Source organism: Diabrotica undecimpunctata, chromosome 3, assembly GCF_040954645.1.
Source record: "Diabrotica undecimpunctata isolate CICGRU chromosome 3, icDiaUnde3, whole genome shotgun sequence".
In the NCBI taxonomy this organism is placed as follows: Eukaryota; Metazoa; Arthropoda; class Insecta; order Coleoptera; family Chrysomelidae; genus Diabrotica; species Diabrotica undecimpunctata.
This window is the reverse complement of record NC_092805.1, coordinates 69,145,427-69,169,449: the sequence shown is the minus strand read 5'-3', so window position 1 is coordinate 69,169,449 and position 24,023 is coordinate 69,145,427.

Below are 24,023 nucleotides of genomic sequence, written 5' to 3'. Positions count from 1 at the left end.
TTCGATATCTCGATAAAATAATTCCACTTCTTCTTCTTCGGCATTCTCCATAGAAGCATAAACTTGTATTAAATTCAGTTTGGCATGAGATGCCACCAACTTCAGTACTATTACCCTTTCTGAGATAGGGAAATAGCATTCCACCGCTCTATTAAATTTTTTATTAACTATTACTGCCACGCCATGTCTCTGTTGGTTATTCTCGCTACCGGAGTAGTATATTGTGGCTTTGACTGTTGAAAAACAACCTAACTTGGGCCACCTGGCTTCACTGATACCCAGTACATCGATATTCAACCTGTTCATCTCTTGAATAACATTATACATATTACCAGACTGAAACATTCTCTGAACATTCTAGGTTCCTATTCTAGTGTTTGATAGCCTTATTTTGTCATCTACGTTCTTTTGACAATGAATTCACTGAATAACGATCTGAGAGTCCTTGTCTTCTTCTCCTCTGCTGGATCTTCGCTTCCGAGGGCCATGATCAGTAACGCCGTTATTAGTTTCTAAAACCATGATGATTGTACTAGGGATATCTATGGGGATCTTTAATGTAGTGGTTTCCACTTGCCTTCTACATCCTTATGCCGTTAACCAAGATATTGGTTCATCCACCTATGGGACCCATGATTTTTCAACCCCAGCACAAAAAGGTTGACCTACCACCTACCAATTCTTTCGCACAGAGCCGTTGATTAGCAAGTGTAAGATTGCTTATACTGGCAATCCGTCGGTGAAATTTGCGACATATCTGGCTACCCCCACTTAGTTTAGTCTACAGACCAATGGACCACCTTGATACCAAAGGGTGGCGATCCATGGAGGTAGGTAACTGGCGTCCGATAACTATTTCATCGGTTGTGATCAGGGTGCTGCATCGTTTGCTTGGTAAGAGGCTTGTGGTGCTAGATTACCACGAGCTTCAGAGAGGCTTTCGGCAGGTAGATGGCGTACTATTAAACAACCTGACTCTTCAAGCGGTAATCAAAGAACGAAGAAGAGGCATTCGTCCATATAATATCATCTCCATAGGACTTCGAAAAGTTTTCGACACGGTCTCGCAGCGATCTACTGAACGAGCGATGACTCGCTTCGGGTTGGATGCGACATTTAAGCGGTATGTGGCGGACTCGTACCTGAATTGTCGTACGAGGGTCGCAACCGGGAGCAAGTCTACCCAATCCATGAAGATGTGTAGAGGCGTCAAACAGGGAGATCCCTTGTCGCCCTACCTCTTCAATATGGTGGTCGATGAGCTGATATGCAAGCTCGAGGCAGGCGGGCCTGGCCTTCCAATTGCAGATGGCAGGAAGATTTTGGACTACGCCGACGATTTAATCCTGCTGTCCGAATCTGCCAAGGATGGTACCAAACAGCTCCGGACAGCCGTCGAAATCTTCGAGAAGATGGGATGTCGATAAACGCTGGTAAGAGTGCGGCTATTACGGTTAACGTTAACCGTGATAATAAGCACTCTTACTGCTTGACGCGCTCTCTCTTCTCTGTCGCTAACGACAGGATTCGGCAGCTGCAACCGAGTGAGCTGGTTGGATACCAAGGCAGAAGGTATAATGCATTAGGACAGATTAGGGTGGCCTTCAGCGAGCTGCAGACACAGCTCGATCGTATTTATCGCGCGGGGCTTAAACCAGCACAAAAACTGCTGGTTCTAAAAACATACTTGCTCCCGAAGTATATCGACATGTTGCAGAGTCCAACCATCTCGATGAAGACGTTGAAGGGCTTTGACAGGTCCGTGATAGCCGTTCTAAAGTTTCTGTCCCTCAACCGCACGTGCGCCGATGCTTTCATCTACGCTCCCACCAAAGAGGGTCCCTGGCCATGGCCATGCACGTCCCGGCTATTATGAGAAGGAGACTGACTAAATTACGAACCTTAGCAGCTGATTCGTCGTATTAAGCCCTCAGTTTCCCATATATGTCACATCTCTCGGAGAAGATTCTTAAATGGACTAGAACATCTGCCGGCAATTCAGCATCGATCGCACGTGAGTTGAGCCAGAAGCTTGAGGACGGCTATAGTGGAAACGGACTTCGCCAGGGTTCTTCACACTCTAAAAGCTCGGTCTGTATCAGCAATCCACCGCCCTACTGGTCGGGGAGAGATTTCGTCAAGGCAATTCAGCTGTGAGGAAATCTACTACCAACTAGAGGCATCCCTTCAAATCCACCACATGAACGGAGGTGCCGAAAGGGATGCGAACCTAACGAGAGCCTTTCTCACGTTTTGCAAAAGTGCCCAGCAACACACTGGCACCGAATAAGAAGACATTTACCGTTAGACCGTTAAGACCGTTACGTATCTACGGAAAGCAGCTGAAAAGAAAGGGTGGACTTGTGAGGTCGAGCCTCGGATAAGATGCGCCGACGGGACTCTAAAGATACCTGACCTTGTCGCGCATCGGGATGAGCAGGCAATTGTCGTGGACGTTGCCGTCAGCTGGGAGGGTCCTGAACCTCTAATTACAGCTGCTGCCAATTAAACAGCCCTGTACACTGAGCCTCGATTTCTTCAGACCATGCAGACCCGATATCCAGGGAAACAGATTTGCATGGCACCTCTAATCGTGGGAGCTTTTACTACTTTTTTTCATATATTTTATATTACTATTTTTAAACTTTTATAACAGCGTTTTTGCTGTACTGGCTAATTTTTTCATGCCCGCATTAGTGCGTTTGGCATTGGTAGAACTACAGGGGGAGGTCGGTCTTTCACGATTAATAAGCTGCCCAAACATCAGGCCAAAAAGGGCCATTCGCTGCTGGTCTGTTACTTTCCGGATCGGAACGGGGAGGAACAGACCAGCAGGATTAAGTCGGTTTTTCGGATGGCGGGGGTTTGGTTGCGTGATGATAGTAGATACCCAGCCGGCATCGACCGGCCTGCAAAATAAAAGAGGTTATGGCTCCACTGATAGCCTACAGACCAATGCAGTTGCCCGAGGTATGGCACTTGGAGCCATAAGTGAGAGTCAGGTGTCTTATGAGGACCAGTTTTCAAGAACCATCTCCCGTCTATGACGCTCGATGTGGTCGTTCCGGTAAAAGGTGCTGCCTCTATAACACAACCCTACACCCCATTAATGAATATGTCTATAATAATAAGAAACAAAGAATTATAAGAAACAAGTTATCTGTATATAATTATTAAGCCGCAAATCAAATTGGTTTCTATTTACAATTTAAATAACCTTAAAATTTTATATAGATAAGAGGTGTATTGAGGTGTGCATGCCGTTGTTATTAGTAACTAAACAGGTCAGCACCAAAAGTTTTGGGCTTACTGTTAGAGATAATTATGAAGTCAAAATAATGAGTTGATTTTCATCCTTATTCAATGCCAATCTACCACCATTAAGTTATATTCCACAGCTTTAGCGCAGCAGAAATTTAATAAAAAAAGATCAGGCTATAATTTTTGGCGCAATCGATGAAGCTCGTCTTCAGGATTACCGTATCCTTTTAGGAAGCATAATAGAACCCCAAAATATTATTTTCTGTTCTCGTATATCAAATAATAGAATTTGCAAATATCTATCTAGCTAGCAATTGTTTGTAAATTCCCACGGCTCAATCGAGGTTCAAAGCATTAAAAAATATTGACTCAAATATGATTTCACCGATTTCAAAATATAGCCACAAATTAATTTTCCGAAAACAGTTTATATCAGTCCATACAATTTTGTCGTATTTGAAAGGTTTACAGTAAATTACGAAAATACTTTCTATAGAAAATTTATTTCGCAGGATACTCTAACCTGCTATAAATACAAAACTTCAGGACATATCGCCAGCCATTGTCTTATAAATCCTGGTAATTCTCCAAGTGTAAGCTCACCTACAAACTAACGACACTTCTAGTTATAGCAACACTTTCAATCAACCTCATTCGGCGATAACACCGTTTTGATAAACTTCGGAAGCAATATCCTCCAATCTATCAACAGCTCTTTCATTAGATAATATTGCAGAAAATGATAAAGAATATCACATTTTTCTGAAGCAACTATTTTAGCGGCAATCTTACAAATAAAACTTCAACAAGCTCGACTTCTGTCACTACTTATGAGTTTGTTCCAATACTTCCAAATGTAATAAAGCCACAGCATTTAAGTGAAAACTCTGATAATACTTGCGCCAATACAAGTAACTCCATAAAACGCAGTTTTGGTGAAATCATTTCTCCTCCTACAGATTTAGAACTTTCATCGCAAAATCTGTTCATAAAACCCAAATCTTCTAAATTAAAAAAAGAAACGCGATTATCCAACGATCCATCTACATGGAAATCTCTTGAATATTTTATTGATAATCATACACCACCTTTCGTTTTAAATTACCACCAGTTGTACTTAATGATTCATAATGTCCAAGCCTTATACGACACTATTAACGTCGCGTCAAAGAATTTACAAGTTACTTATAACAAAAATGTGTAATAGTAATGTAACAAAAGTATTTTGGGCTAATGTAACAATTACAAAGAGACCGCCAATTTAAGAAAAAACAAATAAATTAAAGGCTGGCTAGCGGAATGTGCCGGAGAGTGACTACTTGACACTCAAAAAGAGGATTCGGCCAATTTGCATGCCCTACAGAGACCGCAAAATGAGTGACAAGGTAATCAAAAAAAATTTATAGGAATAATGTAAATGAAAGTGATAAACTATGGAAGTTGCTCTATGATGTGATTGGGCACCAGGAAAGTATTAACATATACCGTCCATGGTATCTTGTAAAGCTGTATACTCTTTTTGCTGAAATGAAAAGGAAAACAGGTATTAATTGAAATATTTAGTCTTCACATATCCTATAACAATACCTATCCAAATATATACAATCTAATACTTTAGGCTACCCACCATCATTTATGTAGCGTTAACCTAGTTACTTATATACTAATATATATATATATATATATATATATATATATATATATATATATATATATACTAATAAAATATACGAATAATAAATATAAGAAAAAAAATTAATGATTTTACCTAAAAAGGTAATTTACTTGTCTAGTAGAGATGTAACTCTGTACTTCGGCATTCAATTAAATATATTAATAAACTAATAAGGACACTATCCTGACGGAATAGATGCCCAATGTTTAAATATATAATTATGAAATATCAATAACGAACTCTCTGATTAAATGTGTACACATAAAACCGTACAACAGAATTAATAGGGAGGATTTAAAACCTCAACCTGTAGTTGAAAATTAGTTCTTAACTATTATTCAGTATTATTTTAGAAAAAATGACGGGTTTTAATTATTAGATAAAATAGTACGATTTAAAGTTCAAAAAAAGATAATATAAAAAAAATTAAAATTGATGAATAAACTTATTACAGATTGACAATGGTCCAAACTCTAAATGAGGGAGATATTACCGGATGGTTTTTTGAAGTTGTCCAGGAATAGTATGGTAAGATCTGGACCTCTGAGGGAACAGCTAAGACAGAGTAGAATCAACCCTGGAATCAGGTGTAAATCCAACTAGGGAATAACTTAACCATTCTTCTTTAAAAAAATATGCCAAAAAAAACACAAAATAAAGAATTCTTCGCTTGATTCCTACTTGACTCCTTCAGTAGGCGGCTCAGAGTGGCTATAAACCAAACGAGACACTCAAATAAAAAACAAACAAAACTTTCTGCAACTCTTTTTCCCCAAAAAACTTTAATATTTTTAAAAACAACTTCTAGGCCATCTCTGGCTACCTACGTTTTAAACCTAACTTTTTTCCCCCGAAATCAGAATAAGAGTGAGCGCTAATTGCTAGTCGGATAAGCAGGTCTGCCAAAACTGTCGCTTGGAGTCGCTTGTTTAATACCAACTTACAAATTACAAATTACTAAGAGATATCGACTGAATATTGATTTAGAGATTTTATTTAAAGTTATATATTCAAATATAAATATCTGGGAGCTTACATCAACACAGAATTAGATCCAGACCAAGAGATCCGGGTACGAATAGAAATGGTAAGGGCAGTGTTCTTAAAATTCAAACAATTGTTCTGTGACAAAACTCTGAATACTGCGCTGAGACTGAGGTTTGTGGAATGTTACGTCTGGTCGCAACTATTGTACGGGGTAGAAACATGGACACTAAAAGCGCTAATAGTTAAAAAGATTGAAGCCTTTGAACTTTGGATATACCGGAGAATGTTGAGAATTCCATGGACTGCCAGGGTCACCAATGAGGAAGTGCTGAGAAGGATGGGTCGAGACAAAAAATTGTTGAGAACGATAAAAGTACGCAAGACTGCATACCTTGGACACATACTAAGAAATAATAAATATAGTCTTCTGCAGGTCATTATGCAGGGTAGAGTCGATGGCAAAAAGGGAATAGGTATAAAGAGGAAGTCATGGCTGCGAAATATTCGAGACTGGACAAACATGACTGTAGACGAATTATTCCACGTTGCAAAAGACAGAGAAGCTTTTAAAAATGTGGTCGCCAACCTTCGTTAATGGGGACGGCATAGGAAGAAGAAGAAGATTTAAAGTTATGTGAGGAATATTGAAGTTAAGGACTCGTTACATACTCCATCTTTTAAAATGCAGCTATCAATATGTAAATGATAGATCAACAAAAACTAAGTTTACAAAACTTCAAAAGAAACTCCTTAACCATTTAGGAAAAGATATATCTGATTTAGCGGTGACTCCTCTGTAGACAATCGGTCAGTATCCTCCAACTCCAAATATATTAAAACGTTCAACTCGATTCTTCAGTGATGGATTGGAACATTGATGGATTTTTCCAACGTCTCCCTATGCTGCAGCTTCTTTTATCTATATAGTTTCCAGATATTATTTGTTTACTGTAGACAAACTTAAAGATCAGTCCATTGTACAATTCTTAAGCGATGGTGTAGCGACATTAGTAAACAAATCCATCGAGGTGGTGCAAATTAAAATAGTTAGTGATTTGGAGGCTGTCGTTGTCAGAATCTTAACTACCAGTTTAGTGTCTATTTGCAATATTACCTTCCTTTTGACATAGAGTAGAGGGAGGAGAGATGAACCAGGAGGATAGTTGGTCCGCTAGGTATACCTGGCCATGCTTGGCAACAGGGTAAGCCTATTCTACTCTGTTGTATCTTTTAACGCTAGTTGCTTAAGAAACTGAAACTACCACGTATGAGATAATTTTATTTGAGTTTTTTAAATATCATTTTTTATAAAAAGCAGGCGAGTGACCAATTATTTGTTAGTTTAATATTTAACTATTGTCCAATATCAAATCTTCATAATTCATATCCGAAATTGGACAGTATAATTTTATCACCCAGTAGACCGAATGAATCTATTTGTTATTAAATACACACACGTAGTTAATTAGGTTACATACACATTTGGTCAATTATAAATAATAATTTGGACATCAGTCAAAAGTACTGACAAAGTTAAACAATTTACATAAATTAAATACACATATCACGCTAGGTACGCGAAAAATATTGACCCAAATAGAATTTATATAAAACTAATATCTCTTGACTAGAGAAGCATTCAATCAATATTCACTCAACGAACATATAGTCTTCAACGATCAACTTCATCAGTCTCTACTCAAAGTAATCCCGGGTCTACACCCATAGTGTACGTCTCAACAATAAACTCTGCTACTATTATTTGGTGTTTCCATTACAACAGAACGAACATCTTCACTAGATTAGAGCCGAGAGCCATACTAGAGCCGAGAGCAGTACCAAAGCCGAGAGCCATACTAGAGCCGAGAGCGGTACCAAAGCCGAGAGCCATACTAGAGCCGAGAGCGGTACCAGAGCCGAGAGCAGTACCAAAGCCGAGAGCCAGACTAGAGCCGAGAGCAGTACCAAAGCCGAGAGCCATACTAGAGCCGAGAGCAGTACCAAAGCCAAGAGCCATACTAGAGCCGAGAGCAGTACCAAAGCCGAGAGCCATATTAGAGCCGAGAGCAGTACCAAAGCCGAGAGCCATACTAGAGCCGCAGAGCAGCCAAAGGACAGGACCGATTGCAGAACCCACCAGAAGCGAGGGATCCTCAACGTCTAAGAACACAAAAAACCGTAAGTTTGAATAATTACAAAATCTTCCAACTTTTACAATCTTAGAATTTAACAAGTTTTTTTTTTTATTACAATTTAACAATTTAGAACAACAATCTCCACTCTATCAATCGTATAATAATGTACTTTAGAATGCATACCATTTAAATAATACAGAGAATTGATAAAACAAAAATAAACGTCATTCACAACTATAATTAACTAAACAGTAATTTTGTATGACAATTTGAAAAAAGAAACGTTCATACATATAGCTTGCTTTTAATTACAATTAAATATTTTATTTCGAAAAATTAAAATAATTACGTAGCAAATAATTTCATTTATTTTGATAACAATACATATATATATATATATATATATATATATATATATATATATATATATATATATATATATATATATATATATATATATATATATATATATGTATATATATCATTATAAGAGTGTGTGGATTACATCTTGACCTACCTCAATGCAAAGAATAGCACAGCAGGCAAGGTCAAACTCATATTTCGCTAAATTGCACATTCCGATAGAAAAGAAAGTGTTATAATACAGGTATACTTATTTAATACATAACGTACATTTAGTATTGTCTAATATATTTACCGCTGAATGTAAAAATTTTAAAATAATCATGGAGAGTCTATACGTTAAGCAAGCGGAAATAGGAACAGAAATAGTGAAACTCGTTTCAAATACAAAAAAGGATTCCCAATCTCGGAAAAATCAACAATACATCCGGGATAGACAGGAAAAATTAGAAGAATATTGGGCAAAATTTTTAAATAACCACGAAAAGCTGCTAGAAGGGGGTATAACGAAAGAAAAATATTTTGAAACAAAATACTATGATCAGGTATTTAAGACATACATTGAGGGGAAAACCCTGTTGGAAGAATATGGAAGGGTGCTGAAAAGAGGAAAAGCACCGAAAGTAAAGGAGATACAGATAAGAAAACAAAGAATCGAGGAATTATTACGGCCAGAAAATGAACAAGACTTGCAGGAGGATGAAGAATTGCAGTCAGAGTTAAGAGAATACATGGAAAAGGTGAATACACTAATGATTGAAGCAGCAGTAAATGAGGAACTGGACGCTACAGATATTGGAGAAGTAGAGAGAATAAATCATCTAAAGAGGAAAGTCAGGGAAGTTTTAAAGAAAATAAGGCCAGGAATGCAACGGCCAGAAAGCACACAGAGGAGGGACGGTGTGACATTGCCGCAGGTAAAAATCCCTGTGTATGAAGGCAGATATGAAACGTGGAGAACTTTCCACGATCTGTTTACTAAAGTAATACATGAAAACGACCAGTTATCAAACGCAGAAAAAATGCAGTACCTAAAAACTCAAGTAAGAGGGGAAGCCAACAGAATGATACAACACTTAAACATATCCGAGGCCAACTACGAAGTGGCCTGGAACATGCTAAAAGATAGGTATGAGAACCCAAGGATGATATTGTTTAAATTAATAGACAGGATGCTACTAGCGCAGGAAGTAAAGGAATCTTCTGCTAGAGCATTGAAATCACTACATGACACCTTCCACGAAAGTCTGGAAGCCATAGGAGGGTTAGGAACAGACACGGAAGCGTGGAGCCCATTGATAGCCCGAATTATCATAACGAAATGGGACAATGAAACTAGGAGGCTGTACGAAAACCACATTGGAGACAGTAGAGAGATACCGACGTACAAATCGACACAAACATTCCTACAGCGAAGATTTCAGACACTGGAACTGCTGGAGTCAGAAAAAAGACAAGAGAAGCAAGGAGGATCTCTTAGGAAACCAAGAACACATTGCGTGATATGCAACGGAGATCACGGAGTACCGAACTGCAGAGAATTTCAGGAACTCAATGTAAGAGACCGGAACAGGATGATAAAAGAAAAAGGATTGTGTACAAACTGCCTAGCACATAAAAAAGAAAAACAATGTTATTCACAATATAGGTGCAGACACTGTGGCGGAGACCACCACCATATGTTGCATTATGAAAAAGGAAACACAAGCAACAAAAGAAACTCCAATGAAACGAAACGAGAACAAACACAAGAAAGAAATGGAAGAGATTCAAACAATAGAAGAAACGGGTACCAAGCTGATAGGTACAGAGGAGGAAATAATAATCCATACAACGCCAGAGAACAAAATAACGGAAGGCGAGAAAATACACAAGATACCAATGGGCCTAGGAATAGCAACGACCAGCAAAGAGGGCAGAATTCAGTAAACTGTGCAAGCCATAAGGAAGGTGAAGCATTACTAGCGACAGCTGTGGTACGCATAAGAGATGCGAAAGGAGATTCACACATAATGAGAGCACTAATCGACCAAGGGTCACAATGCGCATTTATAACGGAACAAGCTGCGACGACGCTAGGAACAACAAGGAAGCCCATACAGGCGACCATATCCGGGATAGGCTCGTCAGGAGAAAAAACAGCCAACTGGAGTATGAAACTTATAATCGAAACTCATTACGAAAGTGACTTCGAGATGGAAATAGAAGCACTAGTACTACCGAAGATAACAAGGAATTTACCGGAAAAGGATATAATTCTACCGGACTATAACGAGAAAAATGCAATACTGGCAGATCCAAGATATTACAAGGTAGGGAAGATAGACTTACTACTAGGAGTAAAAGAATACAGTTACATATTGACAGAAGGGATGCACAGAATAAGTAATGGACTCCTGAGTCAAAACACCAAACTAGGATGGATAGTTTCGGGAATAGCACGAGAAAGGGAGAATATAAAAGCAGAAGTAAGCTGTATGATATCAAGACAAGAAATGGACGTACAAATAAAGAACTTCTGGGAATTAGAAGAAGTAAATCAGGATACAAGTTTCTCAGTGGAAGAACAAGAATGTGAAGAACTGTATCGACAGACTGTAAAAAGGAATGAAGAAGGGAGATACGAAGTAAAAATTCCGTTTAGGGAAGACGTCGCAAAGTTAGGAGAATCTAAACAGCAAGCATTCGCCAGATTGATGCAACTAGAAAGGAAGTTTGCAAAAGACAAACAGTTAGAAGCGAATTACAGACAATTCATGGAAGATTATGAAAACCAAGGTCATATGGTAATAGCAGAAAACCAGGGAGATGGGTACTACTTACCTCATCATCCAGTGAGAAAAGAGGACAGTACTACAACGAAAATAAGAGCCGTGTTTGACGCATCAAGCAAAAGCTCATCGGCAGTAAGCCTGAATGATATTATGCACACAGGGCCGAAATTACAACAAGACTTGACAAATATACTATTACGATGGAGATCCAATAAGGTAGCATACTCAGCGGATCTGGAAAAAATGTTTAGACAAATCAGAATGGCAGAAGAAGACCAAAAATATCAAAAAATTTTGTGGAGAAAGGACACAAAGGACCACATACAAGAGTATAACTTAACGACGGTGACATACGGCACGGCCGCAGCACCCTTTTTAGCGTTAAGAACAATACAACAATTACAAGAAGACGAAGGAGCGAGGTTCCCGTTGGCATCGAAAATTGTAAAAGAAAACATGTATGTAGACGATATACTAGGAGGAGCTGAGACAGTGCAGGAAGCAGAAACAGCCCAAAAGGAATTAATACAACTGTTCAGAAAAGGAGGTTTCACTCTTAGAAAATGGTTGAGCAACGAAGAAAAAATAATGGAGAACGTACCGGAGGATATGAGGAACGTAGACTCGAAGGCATTCAAACAAGAAGAAGTACGGAAAACGTTAGGAATACACTGGTCACCTAAAGAGGATATAATCACATTCAAAATAGGGATAACGACGGCAAAGAAAATAACGAAAAGACACGTACTGTCAGAAGTAGCAAAACTATCCGACCCACTGGGATGGATAGCACCTGTAGTAATTCAGGCGAAAATGTTCATACAGGAATTATGGGAGCAAAAGACCAGTTGGGATAAAGAATTAACTAGCAACCAACAAAGCAGGTGGAATACATACCAGGCGCAATTAGTAAATCTGGAGAAAATAACATTGCCCAGGTGGAACAACTTAAGCAAGATAAACAGAGTAGAACTGCATGGATTTGCAGATGCGTCTATGAAAGGATATGGAGCGGTAATCTACTCAAGGGTATTAGGCCCAGAAATTAAAACGAATCTAATGATAGCAAAATCGAAAGTCGCACCATTGAAAGGGAAAACGACGTTACCGAGGCTCGAGCTGTGTGCCGCGGTACTACTAGCAAATTTAATGAGGAAAACCCTACAAGCATTGAACAGGGAAAACATTGAGGTATATGCATGGTCGGACTCAACGATAACCCTGGCTTGGATAAGGGGATCATCAAAAAGGTGGAAAATGTTCGTCGCCAACAGAGTAGAGGAAATAAGACGCGTTATAGGACCGAAAAATTGGCATAAGGTAGATACAAAGGAAAATCCAGCGGACATCCTCTCACGTGGAAGTACCGCATCAGAATTATTAGAAGCAGAGCTATGGTGGAAGGGACCAACTTGGCTGACTAGTAACAAAACTTTAACTCAGGAATCAGAAGAAATACCAGAGACAAATGAGGAGGAAGTCAAAACGAAAATAACGGTGCACACGACAACGATAAAGGAAGACATATGCGAGAGATTCTCAAATTTAGAAAGAATGAGAAGAGTACTTTCATATTGTAGGAGATTTGCAGACAAATGCAGAAAAAAGAAGGACAATGGACAAAGTCAGATTACAGTCCAAGAATTAGAGGAAACGCTATTAAAGGTGATAAAGCACATACAGCACGCCTACTTCAAACAAGAAATAAATCAGCTGGAGAAGAAACAGCAATTAGACAAGAAAAATAAATTAGCGTCATTGGTACCATTCCTGGATAGACAAGGAATTCTAAGAGTCACCGGAAGACTGAGACACACGAATCTAAAGTACGGAGAAAAACATCCGATAATTTTGCCAAAGGATAGTGCATTAACAAAGTTACTTATAACAGATAGTCACGCAAGAAATCTACATAGCGGATTACAACAAACACTACAGTACATAAAAAGGAAATACTGGATAATCAACGGCAGAAGAACCGTGAAAGATCATCTAGCAAAATGTTTAAGGTGCAGGAGGTATAAAAGCCAAGCAGCACAACAATTAATGGGAGATCTACCGAAAGACAGAGTGAACCCGAGTCATCCCTTTACTAACACAGGGATAGATTATGCCGGGCCAATAAAAATAAGTACCACGAGAGGCAGAGGACAGAGGAGCTATAAGGGCTACATCTCAGTATTTGTGTGTCTGTCAACGAAGGCAGTACACCTTGAGGTAGTAAGCGATATGTCTACGGATGCTTTCATCGCAGCGTTCAAGAGATTTACGGCACGCAGAGGACAGTGCAACAACGTATACAGCGATAACGGAACCACATTCGTAGGAACAGCAAATTTGTTGAAAAAAGAAAATCAAAAAATAGATGACGAGATAAAACAAGGATTACGGGCACTAGGTACCCAGTGGCATGTCATACCTGCATATGCACCACATTTCGGAGGATTATGGGAGAGCGCAGTGCGAATAATGAAATATCACTTGAAAAGAATCATCGGGGAAACAGTTCTAACATATGAAGAATTGAGTACGGTGCTGGCACAAATAGAAGCATGTATGAACTCGAGACCATTATGTGGGTCATCAGAAGACCCTGAAGGGAAAATAGCCCTGACACCAGCTCACTTCCTTATAGGGAGAGAAATTATATCACCAAATCGGGAAGAAGAGCTTACGACTTATTTGAAGATGCCGACGAGGTGGAGATTAGTGGAGAAAATAAAAAGAGACTTCTGGAAAATTTGGAAACAGGAATACCTGCACCAATTACAACAGAGAAATAGATGGCATAAGGCGCACCCTAACATAAAAGAAGAAGAAATAGTTATAATTAAAGAAGAGGATACACCTCCAGGCAGATGGCCATTAGCGAGGGTAACAGAAACACACCCTGGAGCGGAGGGATTAACCAGAGTAGTAACAGTGAGAAAGGCAAACGGGAAACTGACTAAAAGACCCATACATAAGCTAATACGACTGGAAGAAGAGAAACAGGAAAAGCCGAAAAAGGCAGCAGCACTAAGATGGAAGAAAATACTAGTAGCTATAATGTTTTTAACGATGTTAAAACCCATAAAGGCAGAACCGTATAAAATATATAATCCGGTACCAGGATTTTTCACAGAAGACCTTGGAGAGGTCGTCATAGACCGGGGAACATTTTGAATAAAGGTGTTACTCGAAAAAGGAAGAATTCGAACAGAGCACCAACTAATAGGAAATATGATACAAGGCGTACGAGAACTGTGTCATGAGATAAAAATCGTGAATTGTAAGGATATAATAGAGAAGTTAGAGGAAGGACAAAGAAAGGCGGAGTCAGTAAGCGAGGGGTTGACAGTAGAAATAAAAGGAAGAGAAAGAAGAGGAATATTAGGAACAATATTAACCTCAGTATTTGGAGTCAATGACGAAGCCTACAGTAACATTGAAGCATTAGATAATAACCAAAAGGAGCTAATAAAGGGATCACAGCACCAGGCGAAGATAATGTTAGAAACAATAACATCAATCAATCACACAGAGAACAGGATAAACGAGCAAATGAACAAGTTTAACAAAGCACTAATCACAGGTCTACAAGAAATATCTAAAGGACTTAACGAAGTAGAAGACAAAGCACAAAAACTAGAAACCGAATATAGCACGTTACGAATACAAACGATAGCATTACAAGTTATGGACTTCATAAACGAATATACTCAATTTTACGAGGGAATATTAAACCTTCACTATAACCACGGACACTTCATTGATATAGTGAAACCGGGTGAAATAACCAAATTAATAGGGAAAGCAGGGCAGATACTGCCTCAAGGGGTCGAAATACGACGACAACCCATTATAGAAACAGAAGTCAGTCATGACGACAGATATATAACAGTCATCGGCTACTTCATAGTGACAGGGAAAAATAAGTACAGCATGCTCAAAGTCACGGCCATACCACTTAACGTTGAGGGGTCGGTGTTGCGCACATTTGTCGCCCCAAGGAATCTACTGGTCGTAGATTATAACACACTGCACTACTTCGAATTGACCACGGAAGATAGAGAAAGGTGCTTACTGTTGACAAAGGCGCAGATAGCGTGCTCACCAACAGCTATAAGAAACATGGATACCCAACCAAACTGCATACTAGAAGAAATTTATGAGCGATCTAAGAATAGCACATGTCCAGTGGTAGCCAGGACAATACAGACAGCTCAATGGAGTAAGATGGGTACTCCCAACCTCTGGCTAGTTATCACGCCAGTCACGATACACATATCCATTATTTGCGATGGAAATCGGAGCGAAAGAGTACTGGAACGAGTCACATTCCTGAAGCTTTCACCCAAATGTATCGCCCAAACGAAAAATATTACATTACTCCCCACTAGCAGTGGGGTGGACAGAGCAGTGACGAGTTACCTGAAGTCGCCAATCACTCCCGTGGCCCAACTGGTGGCGAGGACACCCCGCAAGTTTAACACGCCTCTAAACACCTACCTTGACATACCAGGAGGAGAGCTACGTCATGTGTTACTTGAGAAGGAGAGTCTGGAACAAGAAATGACGCATACGCAGTGGCGATCGATTCACGAATCTAATTGGCATTATTTTGTGGCCACCGGGATCATTACTATAATGGTAATAATTGGGATACTCACGTTATGGAAGTACCGTCCTGTTGCACGACTATGTCGTTCAGGGAATCCACAAACTCAGACTAACGAACAGGAAGTACCTGTATTAGTTAGTAATCGGCACAACAATGTACGGTCGACTTCCCAAGTTGACATCCCACTTTCCACATTTTCATCCAATTGCCCTAATTTTAATCTAGAGATAGAGTCGGACATTGATAGCTAGGGTACGGTTGGAAGATTTTGATTATTCTTAAACTATTTATAATTTATCATGTTTGAATTTTACTATGTTATGTAATACTTATATGTAAACTTTGAGTATTGACACTTGGGCCAGATTGCCCGATTCCGCAGTATGTCCAATATCAAATCTTCATAATTCATATCCGAAATTGGACAGTATAATTTTATCACCCAGTAGACCGAATGAATCTATTTGTTATTAAATACACACACGTAGTTAATTAGGTTACATACACATTTGGTCAATTATAAATAATAATTTGGACATCAGTCAAAAGTACTGACAAAGTTAAACAATTTACATAAATTAAATACACATATCACGCTAGGTACGCGAAAAATATTGACCCAAATAGAATTTATATAAAACTAATATCTCTTGACTAGAGAAGCATTCAATCAATATTCACTCAACGAACATATAGTCTTCAACGATCAACTTCAACAGTCTCTACTCAAAGTAATCCCGGGTCTACACCCATAGTGTACGTCTCAACAATAAACTCTGCTACTATTATTTGGTGTTTCCATTACAACAGAACGAACATCTTCACTGAGCCAACGAAGGGAATTTGTTCAACTATATTTAAAATATGTATTTTAAAGTAACAACTACTGCTATAGTCTGCTTATTTTAGACATTACGGGTCCTGGTCTATCTGTCCTCCTGTTAAAGAAAAGATGGACTACTTAGGAGCATAAGATTTGGACCACTATGTTTTGTTTTAAGATTATGCCCAATCAATATATTCACAAATAAAATACACCTAAGAGAGGTAACTGGACCTCTAGGGAGCTAAGTAATGCCGTAGATGCTGTAAAGAGTGGTGATATGGGTATTATTGAAGCCGCCAAAGCCTTTAGAATACCCAAAACGACTTTCAAACTTCCACTAAAAACAAACAATATAAATATAATAAATAAATTGGGTGTAGATTGTTCTTTAGGAACACTGCTAAAACTTAAATCGTTAGCCGCCTAAAAAAGAACTACAAAAAGCAAGCTTTGCACCAACCAGAACAAGTGAGGATATTGACCTTTAATTTTTTGCTCAGCGATTGGGGATTCCAAATAAATTTATTGTAGAAGGTAAATTTTTAAATTAATAAATCTGATCCTTAGAGTAAATTATTTTCTACTTTTAAGTAAAGATAGTAACGAATATTTAGAACTCTTTGTGAAACTAAGACCTGAAATTTTAATTGAAAAAAATGAGAACACATCAATTGCACGAGCTTTATTAATGTCCAAAGAAACAGTCGATAACTACTTTTCTGATCTCGAGAGAATTGTGATTGAATATAATTTGTATGATAAACTCGGATACATATTTAATACTGAGGAAACAGGATTAATACTTAATACTAGAGACGGTCAAGTTCTATCCGAAAAAGGTTTAAAATGTGTACCTAGCGTAAGTCCTGAGGAAAAAGATGAAACGATCACTGTAATAGCTTGCTGTTGTTCAGAAGGTATTTTCTTGCCCCGATATTGCATTTTTAGTGGAAAAATAAAAAAGTCGAGTAGCATTATACTATGCCACCGGGTTCCAAGACTAGGATGTCAGAAAAATCAGCATACGTTAAGAGTGATATTTTCTTAGAATGGTTATAAACTTACTTTTTGCTAAGAAAGCCTCTAGATAAAACCTTATTAATATAAGATGGCCACACATTCTATACCATCGACCTGAATCTACTAAAATTTGCAGACCAAAATAAAATAATTTTATTTGGTTTACCATCTCACACAATATATTACCTACAGCCTCTAAATAGTGCTTTTTTTAAAGACGCTTAAAAGCAATTTATATGCTGAATACCGTTTTATGGTACAAAATAACACAAACAGGGTTCCAAAACGCCTTCAGTTTGGTAAACTGTCAGGTCGAGCATGGGAAAACTCAGCAACTGTCCAAAATGAGGTTTCTGAATTTGAATCTAAGGAAATTTATCCGTTTAATCCGTTAATAATCCCAGAATATGCATTTTTGAAACAGATCTTATCAGAAAAGGAACAATGAATTTTCCAGTTAGATCAGAATCTCCTCAACCAGGTCCCTCTGGAACTCACGGTAAAATAACCTTACACGGTAGCTTAAACAAGTCATAATTTACTGATGAAGATATAACTCCCGGAGAGGCTCTTGATGAGGTAACACCCGTGCCTGTATTGTCAGCAACAATAAAGAGAGTTTGTAAAAACATAACTGGAAAAATTACTGCTAAAGACTTTATTAAAACGGTGAAGGATGTACTGATTAAAAAGAGCTAAAAACCTATAGAAAAGCAATAAAGCAAAATAAAGACAAGCGAATCGTCACTATCTGAAGAAGATGTTACTCTAAACGACACTAGTGGTGATGAAAATATGAGTGATGTTGAAAATGAGTGTGTTGGGTGCAAGGAGGACTAGTCAACGGAGGAACCGCCAAACGTGTAAAAAAGATGACTGGTTACAATGTATTTTTTGTAAACTCTAGTTACATGAAACTTGTGCTGCCTTCGGTAATCTCTGTAACACGTGCGGAAAATGTCTTGTTATTAAAAAGAAAAAGGTTTAGCTTGGTCCATCTCTCCTACTCCTAGTGGTTTATATTGCATCCACAGTAGAGGAGAGATGGACCGATGACATGCCAGTGCATTATATGTTTTTTAGGTTTAAGAATTATTATTTCTAGTTTTTATCCATACCAAAACACATACTAATATTAAGTTATGTTATACAATATTTTTAGATTCTGATTTTTATTTAATAAAGACTCAGGCTTCAGTTTTCTAAAATGTGGTTCATTTCTCCTTCCTATACCCTGCAAGTAAATTCTGATATTCTTTGCAGGTTATTAGAGCAACTGCTACGTCCTTCTATAATTCTAGGCAACTTTAATGCTGACAACATAATATGGGGGTCAGATCACACATTTGCTAGAGGCACAAGTATTGCCGATATCTTAACTTAAATTTTCTCAATGACAGTAGCCCCACGAGATATATTTCAACAGGGTATTCCTCATCTTCTTCTAAATGTGCCCATCTTCTAGAGATGTCTATTCACAATAGCTCGAAATAGGTCAGTTGACGTTATACCAGTCCACTTCCTAAGATTTGCCAGCCAGGATATACGTCTACGTCCAGGGCCTCTCTTACCATCAATCTTGCCTTGTAGAATCAACTGTAAAAGTCGGTATTTATTATTACGCATGATATGGCCGAAGTAAGCAAATTTTCTGTTCTTTACGGTGCTAATAATCTCTTTGTCTTTCCTTAGCCTCTGGAGACTAGTTATTTATTACTATTTCAATGAGGTATTCCTCATGCATTGATTTTACTCTCTGCGACCCAAATTCCCTATTGGGAGGCGACCATTTTTCAATCCTTATTAGAAACCATAATTTTTCCTGATTCAGGTCCAATATTAAAATTCAACTAGAGAATAAAAAATGCAAATTGTCAAAAATTTTGCGAACATATCGATAATAATATTTCCGCTTTGGAAATAACAGACGATATTAACTCAACTATGGAGCAGTTAATTAAACTTATCTTAAACCGTTGATTGAATCAATCAACGCTTAAACGTCGCCCAGTAATTTATTGATAATTCTAAGTCTGTTAACGGTCGATGTCCTGTACCGTGGTGGAATGAACGTTGTGCTCCAGCAATCCGTGAAAGTAAATCAGCCCTAAACCGATACAAAAAGCATAAAACACTCGAAAATAAAGTAAAGTTTAAAATGCTAAAATCAAGGCCTATCAAAACTGCTAAAACATTTTCATGGAATAAGTGCATATCCGAAATTAATAGTAATACGCCTCTCTCGGATGTCTGGAACGTTAGAAAATATCTGGTTTACACACTTCACCCAATTTTACGGGTTTAAAAGAAAATAATAATTTCATAACATCGAGCAGTGATATTGCAAACATTTTTGGGAGAATCTAGTAGGGCCACTCATCGAATTAACAGTATAATATAGCCAATTTTCTTAAAGCCAAAGAATTTGCCGAACAAAACCCCATACATCCGTTAGAAGTTCAAAATAATTCCTTTAACCGTCCTATCTCTTTTTAAAAGATTTTATTTATTTTATTTTATTTTATTTATTTATTAAATCTTACAAACACCACCTAGGTAGTAATTACATGTAAGAGTGCTCATTACTTGGTATAACAATACCAAGTAATGAGTACAAAATATACAAAAAAATACAATATACACACAATTACAAAATAAAAACACAGAAAGTAGACACATTAAAAAAAACACAAGTTAATAAAATTGTAAAATTGAGTCCATTAATTATTTATTAATAACACTTTTTATTATCCCTTACACCAGGGGTCATCAATTATATTCCCTAAGGGTCCGTTTAAAAAAACTACTACACTTCAGCGGTCCGGACACTCAGTACTAAACCAGGCAGTGGCGTAACTGGGGGTGGGTTACCCAGAAACCCTCCAGTACTTGTAATCCTCACCCCTCCCTGGTTACGTAGTTAAAACCAGGCAACACCTCGTTTAGGGAGGGGTAATAAACTCAAGGAAAAAATGATTATAAAGCTATTATATTGTTTTTTCTCCCGTCTTTGTTTAACAAATTATTGCGGCGTAATTTGAAATATTTGTATCTTAATTGAACTGAACTTATTTAATCCTTTAATGATACTGTTTGTGGTTGCTTTCTTTCTGCATCTATAGTGTTCAACAATTTTATGGAACATATCTAAACTTATTTAAACATTTAAATGTTAGTAACAGCTTACCTTAAATAGCGTTTGTTTACTTTACTTAACCAGCTTCGCTGGTCCGCACACCATTAGACTTGAGTGAAAAACTGTTGCTTAACAGTTGCACAACATTTTCAATTTTGTGGAAATCATCATATCGTTTTTTACATTTCACGTCAAGTTCATTAATAAAACGTGAGAACCAAGTAGTATCAATATCTTTATTACTATCATAAACGGATTGAGAGGAAAGTTCAAAAGTTCTGCCTTAATATCCTCAGAAAGAAGTTCAATCTTTTTAGAAAATCTTCTAATATCCGACAAAAGTTCACAAACAAGTTTTCCCTTGCATTGTATTTTAAAATTGAAGTTCAGATGCCTGAAGATATCCGCCAAAAATGCGATAGTTTCAATGTTTTCTGTGTATAAGAGGAAGCTCAAATGGTCATTTGTAGCTTCATTATTAATAGTGGACAGAAATTCTTTTATGTTGTCAAGTATTGCAAAGAATATTTCAAGCATTAAACCTTGAATTGACGATACCTCAAAGATGATTTTGCACGTACAAACTTCACTATCTTCATGACGGTTTGCATTTTATTGTGAAAAATTGGATTTAAACTGCAACACAACATACTTTGAATAATAATACAATGATACGATATTAGATTTTTATTGTAAATGAAATCGCTACTTAGTTGCTGAACCAAAATTTTTCTACACCCAACCATCGCTGCAGCGCCGTCCGTAGTAATCGAAATAACTTTTTTTAAATCCAAACCTTTCTTGCCAAAAGAGTTTACCACAGCCTTGTGTAAATCCTCTCTTGCAGTAGTTCCTCATATTGGCAAAATAGTTAAAAGTTCTTCAACAAACTCTTCACTGGTTCCGTCCAGGTATCCCCCAAAAAATTACAAGCTGTGCTGTACCTGTAATGTCGCATGACTCATCCAATGTCAAAGTAAAAATATTTAGTGACAGCCAAGATTTGTTTTAACGTTCTGTATGTTTCATCTGTCAATACCTGTGTATTTGTTGTGCTTGAAGTAGTAGATATTGGAATACGCTAGATAGTATAGACAACGTCCTTTTTGTTTTCAAATAATGAATTTCCTGATTCCAGAAAACACTCTTTAACGATAGCCGCGTCAATAAATGGCTTCATATGTTGTGTATAGTTCATATGTGTAGATGTGGCGTAATTTGAAAGTAAACTCTCAAGTTTACTTCTACGAATTAGAGTTCCTATTCTGTATTTTTCGTCAAATATTTTATATCTCGTTTCGTAATGCTGTTTAACATTCGAACTTTTAATTATTGCCACAGTCTGATGGCAAATCAAACAAACAGGTACTGCTCCAACTCGGTTTGGCAAAGTGAAACAATATAAAGCTGTCCATTCAGGTTGAAACTGCATGTTTTCTGATTCAATTTTCCTTTGTTATCAATATTAATATCAATGTAAAATATAAACAATGCTAGAAATATATAGAAAACAACACTTGAAAGTATTAACTCAGCGGCGGCTCGTGGCCTGAAAAAGTAGTGAAGATGAGGAAAGCTTGCCGGAGCCAAAAGGAGTTTTGGTACCTACTTCGAGCCCAAATCTCATAAAAAATTCGTTAAAAAAATGTTTAGAGTTTATGGCCCTAATAACTTGAAAACAGTTTTTCTTGTTCAGTTCTGCTTGCCTGGGGTATTTTAGTTCTGAACCTCGACATTTCATTGAGGGTTTTTTGGCGATAAACACCACGCCTGGGGTTGGTGAGTTTCGATTCAGCCGCCCACTGTAAGTCAGATGCTGATTGCAACCGACCACTCTGGATCAGTGTGGTCGGTTGGTCGACTGGTTGGTCGACAATGTAAAAAACATCCCTTTTATCTTCATTTTTCCAATGCCTAAATGGAGTCTCTAATATATTACACACCAAGTCATTAATTTAGCCACCATTTAATATAGTCTTCTGCAGGTCATCATGCAGGGTAGAGTCGATGGCAAAAAGGGAATAGGTAGAAAGAGGAAATCATGGCTGCGAAATATTTGAGACTGGACAAACATGACTGTAGACGATTTATTCCACGTTGCAAAAGACAGAGAAATTTTTAGAAATGTGGTCGCCAAACTCCGTTAATGGAGACGGCATAGGGAGAAAAAGAAGAAGTCATTAATTGGATTCATGTCTCTCTAAAATTATTTTTGTTCAAACTAAATTTACGAGAACACTTTATATCCAAAATCCGAAACAAACCACAGAGAAATGTATTAATAAAGTGCACTAAACAAATAAAATTAATATTGTGACTAAACTAAACTAATAAATACTATACTATACACTATACTATATAAAAATATCTATATAATGGACTAAATTTCAAAATATTGTCGCTTAGAGAAATTTCCGAAAAATAGGAATACCAAATACACATCCAACAGTGGGTGAAGACGAATAATATATTTTTAAGCGGAACTGCACGTACCAGTTTCCTCAGCTATCACTAAGGATAGGCTGACGTCACGTTGCCATGGCAACCGTGAACGCTGATGCAGATGGATTTTGCATTTCAAAAATTATATTCACCTCTTCCTGAATCCTATTATACACGGCTAGTGACACAGGTCAGGACTTGACTGTCAAGTACGTACCGCTAATAAAGCTAGTTGTCTTTTTTAATTTTTAGATTAATTAAAAGAGAATAAATAATTGATTTCAGAATTTATATATAATAATGTTGTTTTCATTTTTTATTTATTTGTCTCAATTTAATTATATTTTTTTGGTGAACCTCACCTTCACCTACTTCACCTGGCCGGCCGCCGCTGTATTAACTAGAAATACGATAAAAATAATAAAAACGTAAACAACACTCAGAATGACGACTGATAGAAGACTGCTATGCGACAATGAAAACTGAGACTGAGACTAGGGATAGGGATGCGCGATATTCATTTATTTTACGTCATCCCTTATCCAACATCAACCCCAATAATCTTTAGTTTTATTAAATACAACAGAATTATTATAAAACTCCACAGAATGGTTATATGTCAGAAATATACAAATTGAAATAATGTTATTATAAAATACAAAGGAATTTCAAAATTTGAAATATATACAAAAGAAATTAATTTTATTATGGTTCTATTACCTGAAAATTTGGAAAAAACATTTTAGTTTTGTTATAGACTGGTTACTAGGTACGTCATGCTAATTAAAATAATTTTAGTGT